The 22,189-nt window shown below is 34.8% G+C and overlaps 1 protein-coding gene across 6 annotated transcripts in view; it reads left to right on the top strand.

Annotated features, from left to right (window-relative positions):
- FRS2 (fibroblast growth factor receptor substrate 2) overlaps positions 1-22,189 on the top strand; it is a 125,816-nt gene that overhangs the window by 36,951 nt on the left and 66,676 nt on the right. For 5 of the 6 annotated variants that reach the window (XM_057556592.1, XM_057556594.1, XM_057556596.1 and 2 more), the window contains 2 exons: positions 10,614-10,709; positions 11,604-11,646. The gene's annotated coding sequence lies outside the window, so the exon portion shown is untranslated. Of the gene's footprint in view, positions 1-10,613; positions 10,710-11,603; positions 11,647-14,677; positions 14,784-22,189 lie in introns of all 6 variants that reach the window. The other variant, XM_057556597.1, reaches the window with a different exon arrangement.

The following is a 22,189-nucleotide window of genomic DNA, read 5'->3' as shown; positions in this document are numbered from 1 at the left end:
TCCTAACAGGGTAGTCATCCAAAGCTAGCCTTAGTTCTTTTTTAGCCCTGCTTCTCCTAGGCCTCTCATGAAACGTAAATATAGCTAGTTTGTTAGGCTGACTTGGACGTGCCTCATTTAAAGAAGAGTTTGATTTTTTGTGAACTTTTTCTTCTTACTCTCCTGAGTACAGAGCTCCTCCTATGTTTAATATAATGTAACCAAATACAAAGGCACTTTTCCATGAGGGATTATGGTGTCTTTTTAGAGCACGTAGATTATGACCAGAAAAATTTTTTGTTTTGTTTTGTTAAATGGCATATATTTAAATACTTGGTGTTTAGTATAAGTTATGTTCTGACAGAATCCGGGAAATAACAGCCAATAAATTATGACTGGTGATTAATGGAATAGCCCTCAGCACTTAGGCAAAAATGATTTTACACACCTTGGGAGTTATGGATACTATGAAAAGGTTTTACTTTTCTTGATGATTTTTTCTACATTGATAAGTCCAGGGTATTTATAAATTATCGTAAGTCAGAACTTTATATTAAAAAGAGTATTAACAGTTGAGTTTTGAAATTACTTGCCTTGGATTTAGTATTTTTTTTCATTTTAAATCCAGGAATTAATACCATATGGTGTGCAATTAACTTTATTTTGAATCTATTTGAAGAACAAGCTGAAGGTGTTTTAATGATATCACTCAGCTAAATCAGAAGATAGGTTCCTTGGGTAAGTTGCTTAACTCTCAAGGTCTCAACAGCTTCTGTCCTGTAACATAGCTCTAACGTATTATTGTCATGAGCCCTAAAATTTTGTGGCCTTTTTAATTTTCTTTCACAAATCTCTGTCGAAATTCAGTTTTTTTTCTACTGAGTTTTTAATATGATAGCTATAGATTAGATGTCAATATACATTTCTAAATGCTTGATTCTTTTTTTTTTAATTTTAATCTGAAAAGACTATCACTTTTTAAAGATTGCTCTTTTGTTTAGATTGCTCTTTTATTCATTAAAACATTCAACTCTATATGGTAACTGGCTCCTGGGGTTAAAAAAATACATATTTAACCCTCCATTTTCACACTCCCCACAAACCTTATATTTCATTTATATTGACAAGTAATAAAATTAACAGATTTGAGCTTTAACATTCTAAACAGTGGAAAAAGCATTACTGAACTATAAAATGGCCATGCAGAGAAATCTGGGAGAGGGAGAGGAGTGTATTTTACATACTGAAAAATCAACCTGTGGCAATCAGGCACTGACTTGCTCTGCACTGTTTTAACAGAGAATTGAATGGTTTTGTTATACAAATATTTTACTGAGTTATTTGCTAAAACAAAATAGGAATGTTTAAGGCCTTTTGATAATAATTAAAAAATTTTTGACCTTAAAATAACCCTTAAGAGGAGGAGGGACTCCTTGGTTATAGAACCCCAAGTTAAAAGCTCCTGCTGGGAAGAAGGTGCTTGGGAATACAGCGAGGTTGATTTCAGGCATGTTGGGATAATTTCTCTTACCTCAATGATACTTACTCCTTGCACATACGTATTTTCCTGTGTCATCACTTCTCCTTGTCTGTGTTCCTTTGAAATAAATCTAAAATTGATTAGACATTTCTCATGTTCTAAATTAAGAAAATTATTATCCAAAATTTATAGAAATAAGGTTTCCAAAACCTTACAGGGTGAATCCGTTGGTTGAAAGTGAACATTACTTTTGTATTTCTTTGGAGAGATTAAAAACAGAATCTTTTTCCCCTGTGGGGGTGGGGTAGGTGAGAATGGATGTTCCCCCTGCCTGATTATTTCCGTCACAATTCTTGGTGGCAGTAAAAACCAGTAAAAGCATATCATGTATTTTAAAAGGATATTGGATAGAGCTCAGTGGCTCATCAAATTGTTTTGAGAGTTAGAGAACCAGATTCAGGGCTGAGCAGCCAGAAACAGTGCCCGAAATCACATTGCACAACGATTCCCATGAGGTTGCCAGTGCCATCTAGAGACAGACTGACAGACGCCACAGCCTGTCCCAGTGACACAGCTAGCACTGGCTGACTCTAAGTGCTGCCACCTCTGCCCCAGACTTGACCTTCCTGCAGTTGCTCCACCGTTAGTGTGAGAGAGAGTTCTTTCTGGTCTCTTCTTGTCCTGCTTGTTAGTTGCCCATTTCTACTCTGGGCTGGGCATGTGTGTTTGGCATAGCCCGTGTCCTGGCCGTGTAGGACATGTGGAAAAGTGTCTCACCTTCTGAAATCATGAGATGGTGTGAAGTTCTTAAATTTAAGATGTGGAAAACTCTTTGATCTTCTGAAAACATAAGGTGGGGAAGTTCCCAGACTTAAGAAGGGAAGTTCAGATGCTAGGCAGACAAAAAGAGTGATAAACGTTGACTGCATGTTTTAGATGTAATGTGTGCTGAGCCCTCACTATGTGCTAGGTACCATGCAAACTGTCTTACAGGTGTTATCACAGGCCATTCTCACAACATTAGAAATGAGGTAATAGGCTGAGAGAGTAAGTAACCTGCCCAAGATCATACAGTTAGTCAATGTCGAGCTAGGACACGAACTCAAAGCTGATTCCAAAGCCTGTGCTCATAACTGTTGTATTAAACTAACTCTTTTAATACCCCCTCTCCCCATATATTTAGCTCAAAATCCTGTAAATAAATCTGTTAGATTAGCTCTACTAAGTTTATTAAAGTCATATATATGGTATATCTATGTATTTAGACATTTTAAAGGAAATGAAAATTTGTGGCTTTAATTTTATCTATTTTCAACTAATTGAATGATTTTTTTTCTTTTTTTCATTTTGTGGCTATTTTTCTAATTCACTTTGCCACAGGCTACAATCTGATAAAATGCTTGCTTTCTGAATATCAGTGCTTAGAAGCCAGTTATTGAGTGTAATAGAGGTCAGCAAGAAGGAGAGGGGACATAGAGTGACCAAAATAGAGGCAGGGAGGAAGAAACATCACACACATATACACACACACAGCCCTGGGAGAGGGAGAGATAGAGACAAATATATATGGAAGGAATGGGGGGACACATGCATGTTATTCTACAAGCAGCATCCTTTATAGCCTTTTTTATTTGCATTGGTAGGTTGAAAAATGATGAAACTCCTCCTCTGCTTTAGGAAAGCCATTAAGGCCTTTTTTTTTTTAAGTTAGAATCAGTGCTTTCTTAATAAGTTTTAAGCCTTTATACCAGTTTGCATTTTAAATTGACTTATGTACTTCTATTTTAAAGCTAAAAAAAAATGATATCTAGGAGTGAAACAGGAGCTGTTATTTAACTTGGGACATATCCAACTTGGTTTGGGGGGAAAATCATAAAGGCAAACTCTTGTAGTTACCATGATGTCACCCAAGCTAGAGTATTTCTTCATGAACCACAGCTCTTGTTAATTATTCCTTTAGTACGAGTCCGTCTGTTCTGCAGATTTTTCTTTGCTACCAAATCAGCACTTTATAATAATGTTATTTTGTTCACTTGTGCCTTTGGGACTAAATGGGAGGCTGTAATTTTTGTGAAATTGAGTAGATCAAATGCCCTTCCACACACATACTGTTGTAAACAGTCTAAATGTGAGTTGGGTGATAGAGAAATACTTAATGTAAGGTAAATGTCCATGAAGTTGAAAGTGATTTTTATTCTCTTTAAGTATTACATTTTTAATATTAAATATACTATGCTTTTTGTCCTTATCCTAATCTGATCTTTCCTAGAATATAAATTTAAATTTGAGAACTCGTATTTCTCTGTGAATTTTGTTGTTTTTGGTCCAGTGCAGTCTGTATACAATGGGTTTTTGTATAAATGCAGTTGATGTTATATATATACTCTGCTATTCCACTACTTAACTTTGAGATTTATTCCTCTTTTATGAACTGGTTTAGTGGACCAGCAATCCTCAAATGGGCAGTAGTCCTTTTATTAAGCTACCAGGTAGAAAACAGGATATTGGCATATACACAGTTTCTTATCTTTATGAACATTAGCTAATGGTGCATTTAATTAGTCATCTAAGTAAGAAATGCCATACTGGGCCAGAGCAGTGATCCATCCGGCACAGACTGTCCTAAAAAGCTGCACCAAGGAATCAGGTTACTTATTGGAATTCTGTCATCACTAAAGGATACATAGACCATTTCTAATTTCCCTTAATTTATATACTGTACTCAGAATTCATGCATTCATTTAAACTCTTCAACATTGCGATCTGTTCTGATTACATATGCTATGTATGTATTAAGCTAAAACTCCTATTTTAGATTTGTTGGAATTGGTAATTCTAGGGTAAAATACCATTTATAATATGAACTTCAGTTCTTTCCTTGCTCATATGCTTCTTCAAGTTTCTTCACCTATAAAATATAAAATGATTTCAGTTTTTTTCCCCCAGTCTCAAAATCTGTTCTGTTATTTCTAATATGGCCAATTTATGAGGTTTTCTTTCTCACCCTCCTTCTTACCATTTTTTCTTTCTACATGCAATTTAAATATAGAATATTAGGCAAATTCTTTATGTATAATGAAGGAGGACCAAGTTATAGAGGGCCACTGAATTCCTTTGAATTATCTGATGGCCATAACTGAAAGTTTTGTGGATTTTAGGAGAAACAATATTTCATAGCTGTAGTTCAGAGAAAACAGGTATAGCTTATATTGATTGCTTTGTGATATGGATTTATTGAAGATTCTTTCATGAGACATGAATTCTACTTTTCATTTTGCTGGAAACTGATTTCCAGTTTGAAGGCATTGGTCATTCTTTCTTTCATTGTTCTTTGTGCAGTGCTTACCATGAGAAATTAAGAGTTTGAGTGTGGCGAAAAATTGTATCTGTTACATTGCTGAAAAATATTTACAGTCTACCAGAACTACTAAAGAATGAAGATAGTATTTTCCTCCTAGCAGGGAAAAGAGGAATTTAGAAAAAAAATTGTAACTCTTCTAGGTTGACTTCTATTTTTGAAGTTATTGGTTATCCCCTAGAAAATAAAAGGGCTGAAGTGAGCTTTATAAAAGTTGTTTCCACTTTTGAGGAAGTTAATGCAGTTGGGTAACAGTTTGTGGGGCACATACATATTACAGCATCTTCAAGAAGAGACTATCAAATACTGAAGTCTTTTGGTATTCAAGTAACTCAACCCCCTGGAATAGAGTCAAAGTAAATCTGCTTTAATACCAAGTTCCTCTCCATAGTGAATATTTTATTGTGTGTGGTATTAAAATTCATGAAAAACAGTAAAGCCACAGGCTCTGTGATATTTATTTGTATGTATCTCTTCATTACGTATAATGTTGAACACATAGAAGAAAACTAACCCAGGAGATATTTACCTTAATGTTCTACATAGACTCATATGTTAAGAGGTCTTTTTTTTTTTTTTTTTTAAGCTGAGAAATATATTTTATTGTCATGGCCAGAATGTGAGTAGCATGTTTGTATATAAAACAAAAGTTTAAAAGAGTAACAGTTATTCATATTGTGTGCAAGAGGAAGGAAGAGAAGGAGAGAGAGAAAGAGACAAACACTAACTATAGGGAGAGGAGGTGTGTATGATAACGTTTCAAGAAACAATACATACTCCATATGCTGTGTACTTCCATTTTGTTAAAATGCAAATCAAAACAGCAAACACCATAGGTGAAGGTTGTATTATTTATAATTGGTATCCTGGAAGAGTGTGTTCTTACCTTCCCTCCCCTTTCCTTCATCATTCTTAACCATTAGTGCAATGATTTGAGATTGTGAGGGAGGTTTTTTTTGTGTGTTAATTTATGCTGAAAATTCCCAGGACACAATCAAGTATTTAGAAGACTAGCATAATGTATTTAGGTCTTTGGGGAACTTTTAATCATGAATCTGTTGAGTCTCTGCTCTGTGTAAAGCAGTAAATTATTTAAATGGCGTGTCTTTTAGTCAATAGGGATAATTTGTTCCAAGGAGTCTTCACTTTCTCCAAATAACTGAGGACATTAGTATAGTAAGGCCACAGTTCCTGGGTAATGTGTCTTTTTAAAAAAAAAAAAATTATTTAGGCTGTGCCGGATCTTAGTTGTGGCACGCGGGATCTTCATTGCGGCATGGGGGATCTTTAGTTGCGGCATGTGGGATCTTTAGTTGCAGCATATGGACACTTAGTTGTGGCGTGCATGCGGGATCCAGTTCCCCGACCAGGGATCGAACCCGGGCCCCCTGCATTGGGAGCACGGAGTCTTACCTACTGGACCACCAGGGAAGTCCCAGGGTAATGCGTCTTGATAGTTAAGTAATCACCTTGATTTTTTGTTTTAGAATAGGTATGTTACTTTCGTTGTATGATAAGCAGTGGGTGCATCTAGTAACAAATTAAATGTACAGTTTAGAAAGAAAATATTCCTACAAAATATTTTCTGATTAATGACATGTTAAAAAATCAGATTCTGTTGAGTATAAAGAACTGAAGCCAATAAGTGTTATCTCATAGTGTCAGGAACTAAGGTGTTCCACATGAGAGAATTTTCCGGAAAAGGAAAATTAGGAATTATAACTAATAATTTTATTGTAAATTTTAAGAAGTTAATGAAAAACTTTAATGTATGTATGTGTATATCGTACATCAGGAGAGAAAGAGAGAGAAGTATTTTAGACATCCAGAAAACTACAGAAACTATTTTGGTAAATATTTGTGTTACCCATTGTATTAAATCTTAACATTTCTTCCCTGACTTCTCAGTGCATATGGAATAGCGGAATAGCCATCAGTCACTTAGAGTTGATTCAGGTTAATCATTATGAATGAATACTAATTAGTGAGCTATGCTGTGCCTCACTTACTCTTACTCAGTTCCCTTAGAGCTAAATGTAGCATATTCTTCTGATTATCCCTAATGCTACATGTTTGTTACTAATGTACAACAGTGAACCTTCCTCTTTTGTCCTCTTATTTAAAACAACTGTGGAAGAATGGAACAGATTTCTCAAATGAGCAGCCTGGATTTACATGTTACTCCTATGGGGCAAATGTGGTATTTGTGACTAATAGTTTTATTCCAGTTTACTGCAGATTATAACAGTGAAAAAGAAAGACTGAGATTCTGCATTTTGGAGCTGTCTCTTTCTGGTTTGGACAAGTTATTTAACCACTCTGTTTTGTTAATACCTTTCCCACAGGGAAGCTCTGAGAATTAAGCAAGCTAATGTATATTTCTGGCACACAGAAGTTGCTCAGTAAAAGGTTGCTTTAATATCACTAGCCTTTTTTCAAGTGGTTGAACTTGCTGAAAGTCTGATTTCCAGATGAGTGGGGGCATTTCTGCACAACAATATTCAAGAGTTCTCTTCACGTCCCTCCCCAAAAAAGCAGATTTTAACATTAGATTCATCATCCAACTCTTAGAACCCCAGCTGATTGTTTTCATAATACTTTTGGTTTATTTTTGTACGTAAGGTCTGATAGGCACATAACAAATGCTTTGTGAGCCTTAAACTAAGTGAAAATAGATTGTTCAGATGAAAGGTATGTGGATAAGTCAGTTTTGGGGCAATTCTAGAGAATTCTTGCCAGAACTGGTATCTTTGTTTTGGTCTTCAGAGACTATTAAATATGATCACTGAGTCATACTTGCTGTTTTCTCTGTCCCCTGGCTATTTCTCTTAAGACCCTGAAGCTTGGCCGCCACATGCAAGATGTTTAAAAGGCAGCCTAGGCCTTAGCCCAGGAGGAGTTTGTTTATTTAAAGAAAAATAATTAAGTTCAAACATCCCTACCATGTCATAGCTAGTCTAGTCATGTTAGAGTTAGTGAGTTCTTTTGATTCTTTCTGGTGGTCATGGTGCCTAAAGGTAACAGATAAATGTGAAAGTAGTTAAACTTTTCCTGAGATTACTTGGAATTTTATAATGTAATCTCAAACAAATCCCTAAAGGAGTGGGAGGAAAGGGAATGCCATTTATTTTGCTAGTTGTTTTTTAATGGGACTCATATAATTCAAATCTTTCACCACTTCTTTCTAGGGTTATGATACAGATGATTTAAAAACAAAACAAAAACTGAAAGAAAAAAAAAAAGCCACGCACACTATGGTAGCTATATCTTCATTAATTCTTTGAAGTTTGGACCATAAGAATCTTTTCAAAGGGATAGTATAACTTAATAGATGTTTAGATACAAAGATACAAAAATTGATTACATTTGTGTTTCAAATGATTATCATCTCCAAAATTTATGACTGACTTCTCCTTACATATTCTCTGCCAGATGAGGAAATCCGAGGCAGATATTTTGGGCTTGCCTGGGGTACCAGGGTGTATCTCTTTAATTAGATAACGTTTAAAAACCAAGTCCTAAAGGAAGTGAAGGAGGAATTAGTACAAGTCCTGAGGCACTGAAGTGAGAACATGCTTGATGTGTTTAAGGAAAGAGGCCAATGTGCCTAAAATGGAGTGAACAAGAGGGAGAGTGGTAGGAGATAAGGTTAGAGAGTTGGGGAAGGGAAAATCAGATCGTGGTCCTTATGGTCTTTGTAAGGATTTTGGCTTTGAAACTGGTGAGATGGACTCAATTAGAGGGTTTGAGCAGAAGAATGACACGATCTGATTTTCTTTTGAAAAGGACTAATCTGACTGATTTGTTGAGGTGAGCAAGGGAAGAAGCTAGGAGATCAGATGGAGAACTATTACAGTAATGCAGATGAGAAATAAGGTGGCTTGGACCATCATAAGAGTGGAGGTGGTAAAAGTGGTCATATTATGGATATCTTTTGAAGTTGGAGCTCCCAGGATAAATACCTAATGAATAGTGATGAATACTTCTGCACATAAAGTCTGGTTGATCCCTTTTTAATGATGTTAAGGTTAATTACTGGGTTCAGGTTTTGTAGCCTGATTTATCCATTATAAAGTTTCCCATCAACCTTTTATCTAATGGTTTTAGCAACCATTCATCAATTTTTAGATTTATTATTTCATTAACTATTACAAAATGGGTATTCTCTAATTCTGTCATTCCTTCTACGTTTATTTTTTGGAATCCTATAAAGGAGGGCTTTCACTTACTGACTGCCTGGTTACTCTGGGGGTGCCTTTCATATAAGAAAGGCAGGATACATACTTGATTCTTTTCCATTATCAATTTTCAGGATAATTAGTTCTTACTCTAGTGACTACCAAAGACGATGGATTTTTTAAAAAATACGTTTAATGTTTCAGTCAATGGTAGTCGTTATCATTTTGATGTTCAAAATGTCATTATCGTTTGATGTTCATTTGACTTTAAAACATGTCTTCAAGTACAAACTATGAAACAAGATATATTCTGAGGAGTCTAACTTCCATGCCTGTCCTTTCCAACTTGCTTTCTCTTTTCTCTGTAGACAACCATTTAAAAATGATTTTGGCTTATTCTTCAACCGCTTGTTGAAGAAAAGCAGTTCTGTAATAATATTTGTATTCCCCCCAATTTTTTTTTTACTAAAAGAGCAGCATTTTGTGGGATATTAATTCAGTTACAGGATGGGAAGTAGGGGGTACTACTGGGTTCCTTGAGGGTTATTCTTGAGATCAGTCAACTTTTCACTCCTTATAAAAGATTTTTTCTTATATTCCTAGCTGTCACCTCAAAGAACATACATGTTTGCAAAAGAAAAAGGCCCTCACCCACACTATTTGGTGATATTTAGGAAGATCACACGTCCCGCAGTTCCCCTTCTAGGAGTCTTTCCCAGAGGTTGCACTAATAAAATTACAAAGTGATAGATGCCTTTATTCTGTTCCTTGAAGTTCGGGGACCGTGTCTTGATTGTCTTTTAATTATGGGCTTTGTTTGTTGGCTCAAAGAAACAATACTGATGATGTAGTTGGCATTAACATTAATGGTGTATGTGTGGAAGAAATGGCATTTTGAGACTGCTGTTTTGACATACTGTCAGGTTAAATATTTCATCAGTTAACATTAAATCATTCATAAAGTTATTCATTCTTTCGATGAATATTTACTGAGCACTTATGGCATGGCAGTCGTTGTCTTAGGTGCTCGAGAGATACCAGCAAATAAGACAGAAAAAAAATCTCCTTTGGAGCTTAGATTTCTATAGATGTGAGGGAGAAACAGAAAAGCATAATAAATAAGCAATTAACTTACTGTTTTCAAATGTGCAATTTTAGGGAATTCCCTGTCAGTCCAGTGGTTAGGACTCGGCACTTTCACTGCCTGGGCCTGGATTCCATCCCTGGTTGGGGGACTAAGATCCCGAAAGCTGCACGGTGCAGCCAAAAAAACAAAAAACAAAAACAAAAAGCCAAATGTGCAATTTTAGGGTTCCTTTTCTACGTCTTCCTTTCCTCTTTTTCCGGTCTGTAAGTGGCATCCTTAGGAATTGCAGGAGTCTGATGGTGAAAGGGATTGAGGACTGAAGCGGTTGTAGATTTTTATACTGAGTATGTGTAGCATAACTGTATAATTCTGGTCCCTCCCACCTCATTCTCAGCCCAGTTAATGTTTTTTATTAGAAGGTTGCTTAAGAACTGTTTTGATAGTTCCCTCTAGTCACTAATATTTAGATAATTGTCCTTAAAGATTTTATATTTTTGTTATAATATGTTCTTAATTACATCTTTATTTCAGAAATGACCATTAAGAAGTAGATGCCCAGATGCCAAAGTAATGAAACAGTCAATTTGTCATAAAGTAAGATGCAGCTGTGGCTTTTCAACCAGATTAGTAAGTGTGGCTAAATTTTTTTTTTAACTTTATACTTACTTTATCTACTTTGAAAAACATTTAATAAAAAATATAGTGGACTTTTAAAAAAGTGTCAACTTGTATTTCTGTTTTTCCTTTGAGTTGTGGAACAAATTCTAGCATATATCTCTAGAAAATGTATGTCTTTGCTTTACTTTTTTAAGAACTGTAAAGTTAATATTATAAAATTTTAGTTTTGAGGAAATATATGAAAAAGAGTCACTATAATAACGCTCTCCAAATACAGCCACTCTTATAATTTTCGGATATTTGTTTTCCCTTCTGGTCTTTGTTCTACACATTTAAAAAAAAAAACAAATTATGATCAGAGTGTTGTAAAGAGTATGCTTCTTGTATATCTTTTAAAATTAAATTTGTTAAGATGTCTCTTCCTGGGAATAAAAATACCCTTCAGAACAGTGTTTCTTATTGGAGTGATGAAAATGTTCTAGAATTAGGTGGTGGTGATGGTTGTGTAACTGAATTTTACACGTTAAAGGGATGACTTTTATGACATGTAGAATAGCTAAAAAAAAAAGGTACCCTTCAGAATATCAAATCTTGGCAAGAGTAAAACCCAATTAAGTACTAATGTCTTAGAATATGAAAATGTGCCACTCATTATTATGTACTTAGCAAAAATGATTTGATAGTAGAGTATTTTTATAATAAAATAAAAAATTTTATAATAAATATTTTAATGAAGATAATAACATACTTTTATTATTTGAGACTTAATATTTCTTAAGCTTTGTTAATACCAAATGTCATAATAATCTAAATGTACTATGCTAGCATTTTGTAACTTTTCATTTTCAAAAGACTTTCTGTTTGAAACTAACATTTCAACTTTTCTACCTGAAATTTTTTTAGGGACAAAATTGTATCTATTTTTCTCAGAAGAGAATTCCACAAGGTAAGACATTGTTAATATAGTAATAAAACAAATATGGTTGAATATAGACTTAATTGCTCTGGCTTTTTTTTTCTTTTTATCCTTTTCCCATACTTATTTCATATCTTTTCTGGATTATTACAAGGTTCTCACAAATTTGTTAGCTATTCCTTTACTACCTCAGAATTTGCTAGCAAGACACAAGTCATTTTATTTGAAGTTAGGATTAAAAGGGTGTGATTAAAGTAGTCACCTTGAAACTCAAATACTGCTTTTCATAGTCACTGCTTATTCCTAGCATCCTTAGGAGTGGGTTTGTCCATTTTGAGAAAAAAGTTCTTTTCTTTCATTGGGGCCCATTTACCTTTTACTTCAATGGATAGTACTATCTAAGTGACATTAGGGAGTAATGGGTTGATAGAAGCTCTCTTAGAGGCTTTAAGTTAAAGGAGATTATTTAGCAATGCTTCCACCTATGGAAATTGTGTAACTCCTATATTTAGTTTAAAAAGTAGAATGCTTCCTACCAGCTAGATAATAAAAGATTGAGTAACAGGTAGTATTAAAGAAAAAAATCCTGAATGATCACCTTGACAGTGGATTTTAAATCATCACTGACGTACATTATTATTCTCTTTAGACTTCTGAAGGATGAAATGTTCAAGTGAGTAGATAGTAAAATTTCCTTATCAGTGTGCCTACCCTGTGCCAGATACTTAAAATCAGTTGCTTGGCAGCATTAAGAACTTACTTTGGTTAAGTTTTCTCAGGAACCTTTGGCATAGGTAGTAGTGGTCCTTGCAGAGTAATTCAATCTGTCAACTGGAAATGCTTATAAAGTGAATTATTCAGATCAATAGCTTTCTCATTTTTTCTCCTTTTTCAGTATCCTGTGTCCTGAGGGTAACATTCACCCTCAAACACAATTTTTCCACCTGCTTTTGAAACTGCCACAGATTTAGTTAATCAAGTCAGTTTTTATCCTGATAACTGAAAATAAAGCGTTAAAATAAAGGGGACCCACTAGCTGATAAGGAGGAAGGGAGAGCAAATTACCAAGTTTTCATTTACAAGTTTCTTGTGAAACTCTTTTGCCCTATTTTTTTCTTCTACTTAACAGGGGGTTAAGGGAGGGGATCCTAGAACCCGTGTATAGCATTATCTGATCTTCCAGGGCACTACTCAAAGGCATTACTTCAGGAGAAATCCAGATCCTTCTTTTCCTGGACCATAATGCTTAAAGTAAAAACAAAAACTTCAAAAAATTTAATCTTAGTGAACTTGATCTGTTACATCTTTGTCACTGTTCTTTTGGCAAATAAAGTGTAAATCTCGGACATCAGTACAATGTATGATACAATGATGATCAATTATATTGTCTGTACCCTTAGGGTTCCCCTGTACCTGTTCAATAAATATATATTTTTGTACATACCAGGTGCTTTCATAATTTTTTTAGAGTAGAAAATAATCTAAAAAAGATTATTCACCTTTATATAGTATTACCCTGCTACACAGTTAAAGGTATTAAAGGGACAATGACAACTTAAATTATTGTTAACCCTACACTTAAAAATGGTTGAAATGGTAAATTTTATGTTATGTGTATTTTATCACAATTTAAAAAATTACTGTTTAAAATTTTGGGCCACTTTGTTTATTATGAAAGAGGATGGCTTTGTCTGAAGTACCAGTTTGTTGTTGTTTTTGCCTCTGTCAGGAGGCCCTCTCCTGCCACTACTCTCCTAGGTCCTAGTAGCCACACTTCCCTTTACCCTTTGGACTGAGGGGTGGTAACAGCTCTAGCTCTCCACTGTTGCTAAGCCGGGGGAATTCCCCCTTAACCCTACCATAGTTGTGTAATACAGGTTTAACTTCTGGTATCCACTACTGACAGTTCAAAGACAAAGGAGTAAAGAAATGCAGAGAATTTCATGTTAACTAGTCCAAAATAGTATCTCAAAACATGTTGCTGCTTATGGGACACAATGTAATTTAGATGCATGCAGAGTTTAAAATGCACAAAAATTTGCATCTTTTTATACTAGCTATTGTACCTTGTTTTGGAGTGCCATTTAAAAAGAAAAGTATCAAGCTGAGAGTTGAAGAAAAAGTAATCCTTACAAAATACTATTGTAATCAAATGGGAACATGGCCTGAAGTGTCAGGGTGATAATAAGGACCCACAGATAACCATGGATTTAAGTAAAGCAGTAAGAATTCCATAGAGGGGAGAAAGGCCAGGTATCTAAACAGTCACATGATTATCTTCTCCAATATTGAAGTACCAGTTTTTAACCTCAAGTACAGAAGTATTGAGTTAATGATATTCCTCAGTTTGTGTCATACCCATTTACCACTGGTTCGTTAAAGGACTGTTCTTCCATTTTCTTGTATAACTAGTCCCTATACAAATGACCTTTAAATGTGTTTGGTGTGTATCATTTTGTTTATATCTTATGAAAGGTTTTATTATTTTATGTGCCTGTGTTTTAATTATACATTAGGTTTTAATCTAATTCTTATAGTCCCCTCCACCCTCCTCTGTCTTATTTTTTCCTGAGATCTGGCCATGTTGCTGAGTGTTCTTCTAATTTGTTTTGTCCAACTGGTACATTGTATTCCAGGTTGTTTATTAAAATGAAACTATTAAATGTAAAATTTCTTAAATGTGTAAGGCATATAAAATGAGCATTTAAGAAAAGGTCAATTCGTGCTTATTTCTTTATATTAGAATTGAAGTTGAAGAATGCGAATTAGATCCTGTGGAAGATTGGAGGAAATATAAATATCTGTTTAGAAGGCTGTCTATCTAGGAGTCTGTTAGAACAGTCAAAGAAAAGAACTGTAGGGCCTAACAAAAACGTATATTTTTTGTCTAGAAACAGTATATTAAAATGCTTAGGTCTCAGTGTTTGCTGGTAAAAAACCTTATGGTTGAAAGATAATACCAGTAATGTTATAGAACCTCCCCATTATCTATTGCTTGTTAATTTCTCCATTAAATTATATATGAACGTTCATCTTATTTCTTTCTATTACTTCACTGAAGCAGAATCATGTTCTGTGAATTTCCATCACTGAATCTAACACAGAGTAAGAACAGTACAAATGCAAGATTCTAAAATTTGGGATGCAGAAAGACAGTTTCATCTATGGTAAGCACAGTATCAGCAGAAGTAACTTCTCTTGGATCCCCTAACTAGAAATTGTCAGAAAGTGGGAACTTCAGAATCTCCAAGTCTGTGGTGATGATATGCCTTGTAGTCGAGAAGAGGGGAGAGGGGAAAACTCCTAGGAGAGGATAAAGTGGGCCCTGACAGTACATTAAGGAGGATAATGACAGCACTGATCAGATCAGGGAGGGGCTTCTATCAGGTTGAAAAAGCTAACAAGGTACCTTCTGGGAGCAGTTTCTTTTTGTGGAAGGAGGATCTTAGGGGCACTTAGTTCTGGAGGCCAGGCGGAAATGTGGAACTGATTCAGTAGTAGTGGAATGGAAAGGGTAAGGGAACGCACATTTGCTGAAAGCCAGTGTTGAGGCTTTTTGAAAGAAGTAGTTATTTACATGTCAACACTTAAGTATTTGTAAAATCTTTGGCAGGAAGACTGGACCCTCTTGATATTGATTTGGTATCCCATGCATTGTTGAATACTCCCCACTCTTTTTAAAAATAACAATTCAGGTAACATAGTCCCTTTCTCTGATTTCTTAAATTTTTGAGTATTTCCTGTGGCATAATAATTTCATGATTTTTACTTTGTTATGTTAACACATGCCATAAGCAGGACAGATAGTATTATCATTTTACAAATGAGGAAACCAGTAGCGGAATTAGCTTTAGATTCTTTTTACTAAACTACACTGCCACCCTATCAATGGATATTTTGCTCTATATAGAAGATGTAATTACAAGGATAGTTTTAACATGGAAGAAATGTTTCTAACCAAAAAGAACCTCATAGCCTGAGAAGTTTAAAAAACACACATATACAAACAAAAATAAAACCAATAAGTAATGTAGATGGTATTCACTTAACCTTAACATTCACTGAAACAGCACTTAATAAATTAACATGGATTTTGTCCATCAGTTATATAGAAAATTATTTCATAAACTTTCCAACTTAGAACAAATACCATAAATTTAAATTTTTTTAGTTTTGAACATGCTGTTAACTATACTTAAAAATTAGGTGTTTAATTTTAACAAGTGGGGATTAGAATTCTTTTGTGGGTATGGAATGAGCAGTTTGATTTCACATTATTTCAGAATACGGTAATCCCTTCCCCCCAAATAATTTGTTTGCAGTATGCAGGCAAACAGTATTATAAACCTGTATCTTTTATCCTGAGAGACTTAGTTGGGTTCAGACCCAGCTTTAGTGGTACAAGCACAGATCAAGATTGGTTTTGAGTAATCCAGTGCTATCCTAGGTCATTCTAGGTCTGGAGGGTCCTCAGATATACTAATCATTTGGTTTCAATACGTAGTTTACTTTTGAGCCTGTGGAAAGATTTCACATGTAGATGGTGGGATAAAGGGATACAGATCAACTTATAATCTATTAAATAGATCGGAGTTATAGCACTTCGAAGCTTAGCAATGTTTTTGTTGTTCAAAAATAGGCTGTGACAGGTCTTCTGACTGATTTCTTATTGTATATTAAGGCTTCAGATGTTACAGTTCAATTTAAGTAAATTTTAACTTTCAAAAATGTGGATAACTTCATCATTTTATAAAAGAATACAGTTATTTCAGATACATTTTTGTTTCATGTTCCATTCTTCCTTAGAATTCCATATGAGCTGCCTTGATTTTATTTTTTAGCCATTTGCTTTTAGATTAAAAAAATAAATAAAAGAAAGAAACCCTCAAAATAGGTTGAAACTCGACACAAATTGCTGCCGCAGAACAAAAGTGCTGATCAAGTTAAATCAACCCCTGCAATGTGTATTGAAAGGAAAACCTCTCCTCTCTCCCCCAATTTGAAGAACAAGCATATTCCCTGCCAAGAAGGGCTGACTTTAAATGGAGCAGCTGTCCATATTAGGAGCATAGGGTTGCTAAGGTGACCATGGCTGTTTGGAGAAGAATGCAGCTGAGAGGGCAAGTTCTTGATGTGTGAGCTGAGGGAAGGAATGTGGTGTGATTGTGCATCATTCCTCCTAATCACATGCTCACAAAGTGCTGTGTGGGCAGCATGTAGAAACTACAAGTGTGAGTGCTGGAGCTTGTGTGTGGTTAAAATCGTTTTGCTTCCATGTGAGCCAGAGGCTTACAGTTTCGGTTGAAAACATTTATCTTGTATATATATGTGTGTGTTTTGGGTAAAGGGAAGGATGTTTTTGATGGTGGATGAAATGGGAATAGATTTATTTTCCTTGGTGGACAAATACCTTCATATTGTTAAAAAAATTTTTCTTGGGATAAATGTTCTTTCCAACTCATTCCTTTCAGTCATATATACAGTGTTAATAGTTTCCCAAGTGCATGAGGTGTTCCTTGTAACTGCGTTTATTTCTTTTCCATTTTTAATTTCAGAATTATTTGGAAGTCCTAAGAATATGTTGTCTATTTGCTCCATTTCTTCTTCTTTTTTAAAAGTCCTTACTATTTCTCCAAGGGAGAATCTTATCTTAATATATTAAGTATTTCTTCCCTAAAGCATCCAAGGATAGGTTCTGGATTTTGGTAAAAAATATGATTCAAGGAGCAGTGGGAAAGGTCAAAGTAACATCCCACTTACCTGAAACACTATTTAGATTTTACCATGGGCATCATTGCTAATATTTGCAATGAGATACAGACACAAATGTTGAAGCAGACACTTACTGAACCATGAGAGTGGTTTTTGTTTAAATTCTTGTTTCCAAGTCCCTACAATAACGTGTTGATCTTAAGTGACAGTATAAATATACAATATATTTAAGATGTGAAGTAGTTGGAACATTGACACCTCTGTGTTACATTAGCATTATGTTATTTTTTTCAGATAGTCTACTGGCTTTGACATGATTGCTCTTTAATTGAATTATTTATAAAATATGGAGGGAAATTAAAAGATTAAAACATTTGATCTTTGAATTCAGTTGGTTAGTTGACATATTTCATGTATACCTTGATAACTTTTGATCACATTCTCTATAAGCTGTACGCTTTCCTCCCAAACACAATAGAATATAATTGGTTTATATATATACCTCATAATAGTCCTTAACTTTAATATAGTTAAATATATGGGTTTTTTTTCTTTATAGTTTATCTTAATCTTTTCCTATTCAGAGGTCATAAAGATATTCTTCTCTGTCAACTAAAAGTTTTATGGTTATACTTTTTACATTTAATTCTTTAATCTCAATAATTGATTTTTGTGAGACGTATGGATTATGAATTGATTCTTTCTGTATGGATAATTGGTTATTCCAGCACTGTTTATTGAAATAGTTCTTCATTTCCTTCCTGATATGCAAAATTCTCTATTTCATAAATCAAGTTTTCATATATGGGTGGTTTCCTTTCTGTACTCTTTCTTCTATATCTTTGGTCTGTTTGTCTACCTCTGAATTATTACTGTACTTTCTTAGATATCTTCAGATACTCATGGTTTTGTTTCCTGTCTTGTTCCTGATCTCAAAGGAAATGCTTTCAAATGTTACCATTTAAAATTACACTTGTAGATTAAATAACAAAAAAAAAACCCAATCGAAAAATGGGCAGAAGACCTAAATAGACATTTCTCCAAAGAAGACATGCACATGGCCAGTAGGCACATGAAAAGATGTTCATCATCACTAATTATTAGAAAAATGCAAATCAAAACTACAATGAGGCACCACCTCACACCAGTCAGCATGGCCACCATTAAAACGTCTACAAATAGTAATTGCTGGAGAGGGTGTGGAGAAAAGGGAACCCTCTTACACTGTTGGTGGGAATGTAAATTGGTATAGCCACTGTAGAAAACAGTATGGAGGTTCCTCAAAAAATGAAAAATAGAGTTGCCAGATGATCCAGCAGTCCCGCTCTTGGGCGTATACCCAGACAAAGCTATAATTCGAAAAGATACATGAACCACTATGTTCATAGCAGCACTGTTTACGGTAGCCAAGACATGGAAACAACCTAAATGTCCATCAACAGATGAATGGATAAGAAGTGGTATATATATATATACAATGGAATACTACTCAGCCATACAGAAGAATGAAATAATGCCATTTGCAGCAGCATGGATGGACCTAATGATTATCATACTAAGTGGAGTAAGTCAAAAAAAGAAAGACAAATAATACAGGATATCACTTATATGTGGAATCTAAAATATTACATAGATGAACTCATCTACGAAACAGAAACAGACTCAGATACAGAGGACAGACTTGTGGTTGCCAGCAGGGAGAGGGGGTGGGAGAGGGAAGGAGTGGGAGTTTGGGATTAGCAGATGCAAACTATTATATATAGGATGGATAAACAGCAAGGTCCTACTGTATATATCGCACAGGGAACTATATTCAATATCCTGGGATAAACCGTAATGGAAGAAAATATAAAAAAGAATATAACTGAGTCACTTTGCTGTATAGCAGAAATTAACGTTGTAAGTCGACTATATTTCAATAAAATTAAAATAAAATTACACTTGTAGGATTTTTTTTTTTTAAGAGAAAAAACCCTCCTTTATCAAGTTAAGGAGGTTTCATTGTATTCTTACCTTGTTAAGGGTTGTATTTTGATTGTTTTAAATCATGAATAGATGTTAAGCTATATTGATAGGCTTTTCTGTAACTCAAAATGATCAAATGTTTTTCCCCTTAACCTGTTAATGTGGTCAGTTACCTTGATTTTCAAATTAGGCTAACTAAGCATTCCTGGGATAAACCCAATTTAGTCACGCTGGATTATCTTTTTTATAAATTGCTGGATTGATTTGCTCATGCTTTGTGTAGGATTGTTTTTTACATCAGTGTACATGAGTCTAGCCTGTAATTTTCTTTTTTCATATTGTCCTGGTTGGATTTTTTTAAAAATCTTTTTTAATGATTATAATTTTTTTTAATTGTAGTAAAATACACCTAGCATAAAATTTACATTCTTAATCATTTTAAAGTAGTTAGTGTTAAGTATATTCACATTGTTGTTCAACCAGTCTGCAGAACTTTTTTCAAAACTGAAACTCTGTGCCCAATAAAAAACTCTTCCACATTTCCCCCTCCCCACGTACCCTGACAAACACCAGTCTACTTTTTGTTTTTATGCATCTGGCTGCTCTAGTTACCTCTTATAAGTGAAACCATACAGTATTTTTATTATCTTTTTGTGCCTGGCTTATTTCACTTAGTTCATCCAAGTTCATCCATGTTGTAGCATGTGTCAAAATTTCCTTTTTAAGGCTGAATAATACACCACTGTATGTATAAAACATTTTGTTATCCATTCTTCTGTCAATGGAAAGTTACGTTGCTTTCACCTTTTGACTATTCTGAATAATGCTGCTACGAACTTGGACGTGCAAATATCTCTTTGAGACTCTGCTTTCAGTTCTTCGGGATATATACCCAGAAGCAGTATTGCTGGATCAAATGGTAATTTTATTTTTAATTTTTTGAGGAACCATCTTCCTGTTTTTCACAGCAGCTCTACCATTTACCTTACACCAGCAATGCACAAGGGTTCCCATTTCTCCACATCCTTGCCAACACTTTTTTTTTTTTCCCCCCCAATTTCCTGTTTTTTTGATAGTAGCCATCCTAAGGGTAAGAGGTAATAGCTCATTGTAGTTGTGATTTGCATTTCCCTAGGGACTAGTGATGTCGATTATCTTTTCATGTTCTTGTTGGCCATTTATACATTTTCTTTGGAGAAATGTCTAATCAAGTCCCTTGCCCATTTTTAAATTGGGTTATTTGTTTTTGTTGTTGTTGTTATGCTGAGTTGTAGGAGTTCTGTATGTAGTCTGGATATTAACCCCTTATCAGAGATACGATTTGCAAGGATCTTCTCCCATTACATAGGCTACCTTTTCATTCTGTTGTTTCCTTTGATGCACAGAAGCTTTTAATTTTGATGTAGTCCAGTTTATCTGTTTTTACTTTTATTGTCTGTGGCTTTGATGTTATGTCCAGGAAATCCTTGCCAAATGCAATGTCATGAAGCTTTTTTTCTGTTTTCTTCAAAAAATTTTATAGTTTTAGGTCTTATGTTTAGGTCTTTAATCCATTTTGAGTTAATTTCTATATATGGTGTAAGGTAAGGGTCCAAGTTTATTCTTTTGTGTGTGGATATCCAGTTTTCCCAGCACCGTTTGTTGAAAAGACTGTTTCTTCTCCCATTGAATGGTCTTGGCACCCTTTGTCCTGTTTGGATTTTGATATGATTTAGAAAGTGTTTCCCTTTTTTACTGTTCTCTAGAAGAATTTGTTTAAGGTTGTAATTATTTGTTGTTCCTTGACTATTTGGTAGGACTTACCCATAAGAAAATCTGGGCTTGATACTTTTTTAGTGGAAAGATTTTAAACTATGGCTGTTTAATTTTTTTAATGATTATTCATCTATTCAGGTTCTCTCTTTTATTTTATTTATTTATTTTTCTATTTCTTTATTTATTTAATTTTATTTATTTATTTTTTTGGCTGTGTTGGGTCCTTGCTGCTGCGTGCGGGCTTTCTCTAGCTGTGGCGAGCGGGGGCCACTCTTCGTTGCGGAGCGCGGGCTTCTCATTGCGGTGGCTTCTCTTGTTGTGGAGCACAGGCTCTAGGCGCACAGGCTTCAACAGTTGCAGCACGCAGGTTCAGTAGTTGTGGCTTGCGGGCTCCAGAGCACAGGCTCAGCAGTTGTGGTGCACAGGCTTAGTTGCTCTGCGGCATGTGGTATCTTCCCGGACCAGGGCTCGAACCTGTGTCCCCTGCATTGGCAGGCAGATTCTTAACCACTGTGCCACCGGGGAAGCCCTGCTTGTGATTTTGGTATCATGTGAAAGAAACTTTTGCCTAATTTAAAGTCATGAAGATTTATGTTCTCTGCTAAGAGTTTTATGATTTTTAGCTCTTAAATATAGGTCCTTGATCCATTTTGAGTTAATTTTTGTGTATAGTGAGGTAGAGGTCCCACCTCATTATTTTACAATTGGAAATCCAGTTGTCCCAGCACCAGTTGTTGAAGAGACTGTTCTTTCCACATTGAGTTGTCTAGGCATTCTTGTTGAAAATCAGTTGACTAAAAATGTATGGGTTTATTTCTAGAGTCTCAGTTCTGTTGCATTTGATCTATATGTCAGTACCACACTTGCTGATTTGATGTTTGATGATGGTAGCTTTGTAGTAGTAAGTTTTGAAATCAGAAAGTATGAGTCTTATTTCTTTTTGAATCATTTTTAACATTGTATTTTCTATATTTTTTCAAAATATTCCTGATTCAAATTTATTGCTGTAAAATTGTCCATAATATCCTCTTATCAGTTGAATCTCTATAGCATCTGTAATGATGTTCCCTTTTCACTTTTTTAGTTTGTTTTTTCTTTTACTCAAATAGTTTTTTCAGAGGATTATCATATTAATCATTGT

This window comes from Balaenoptera acutorostrata, chromosome 11 (genome assembly GCF_949987535.1).
Source record: "Balaenoptera acutorostrata chromosome 11, mBalAcu1.1, whole genome shotgun sequence".
Taxonomy (NCBI): domain Eukaryota; kingdom Metazoa; phylum Chordata; class Mammalia; order Artiodactyla; family Balaenopteridae; genus Balaenoptera; species Balaenoptera acutorostrata.
This window is presented reverse-complemented; position numbering and strand designations above follow the sequence as displayed.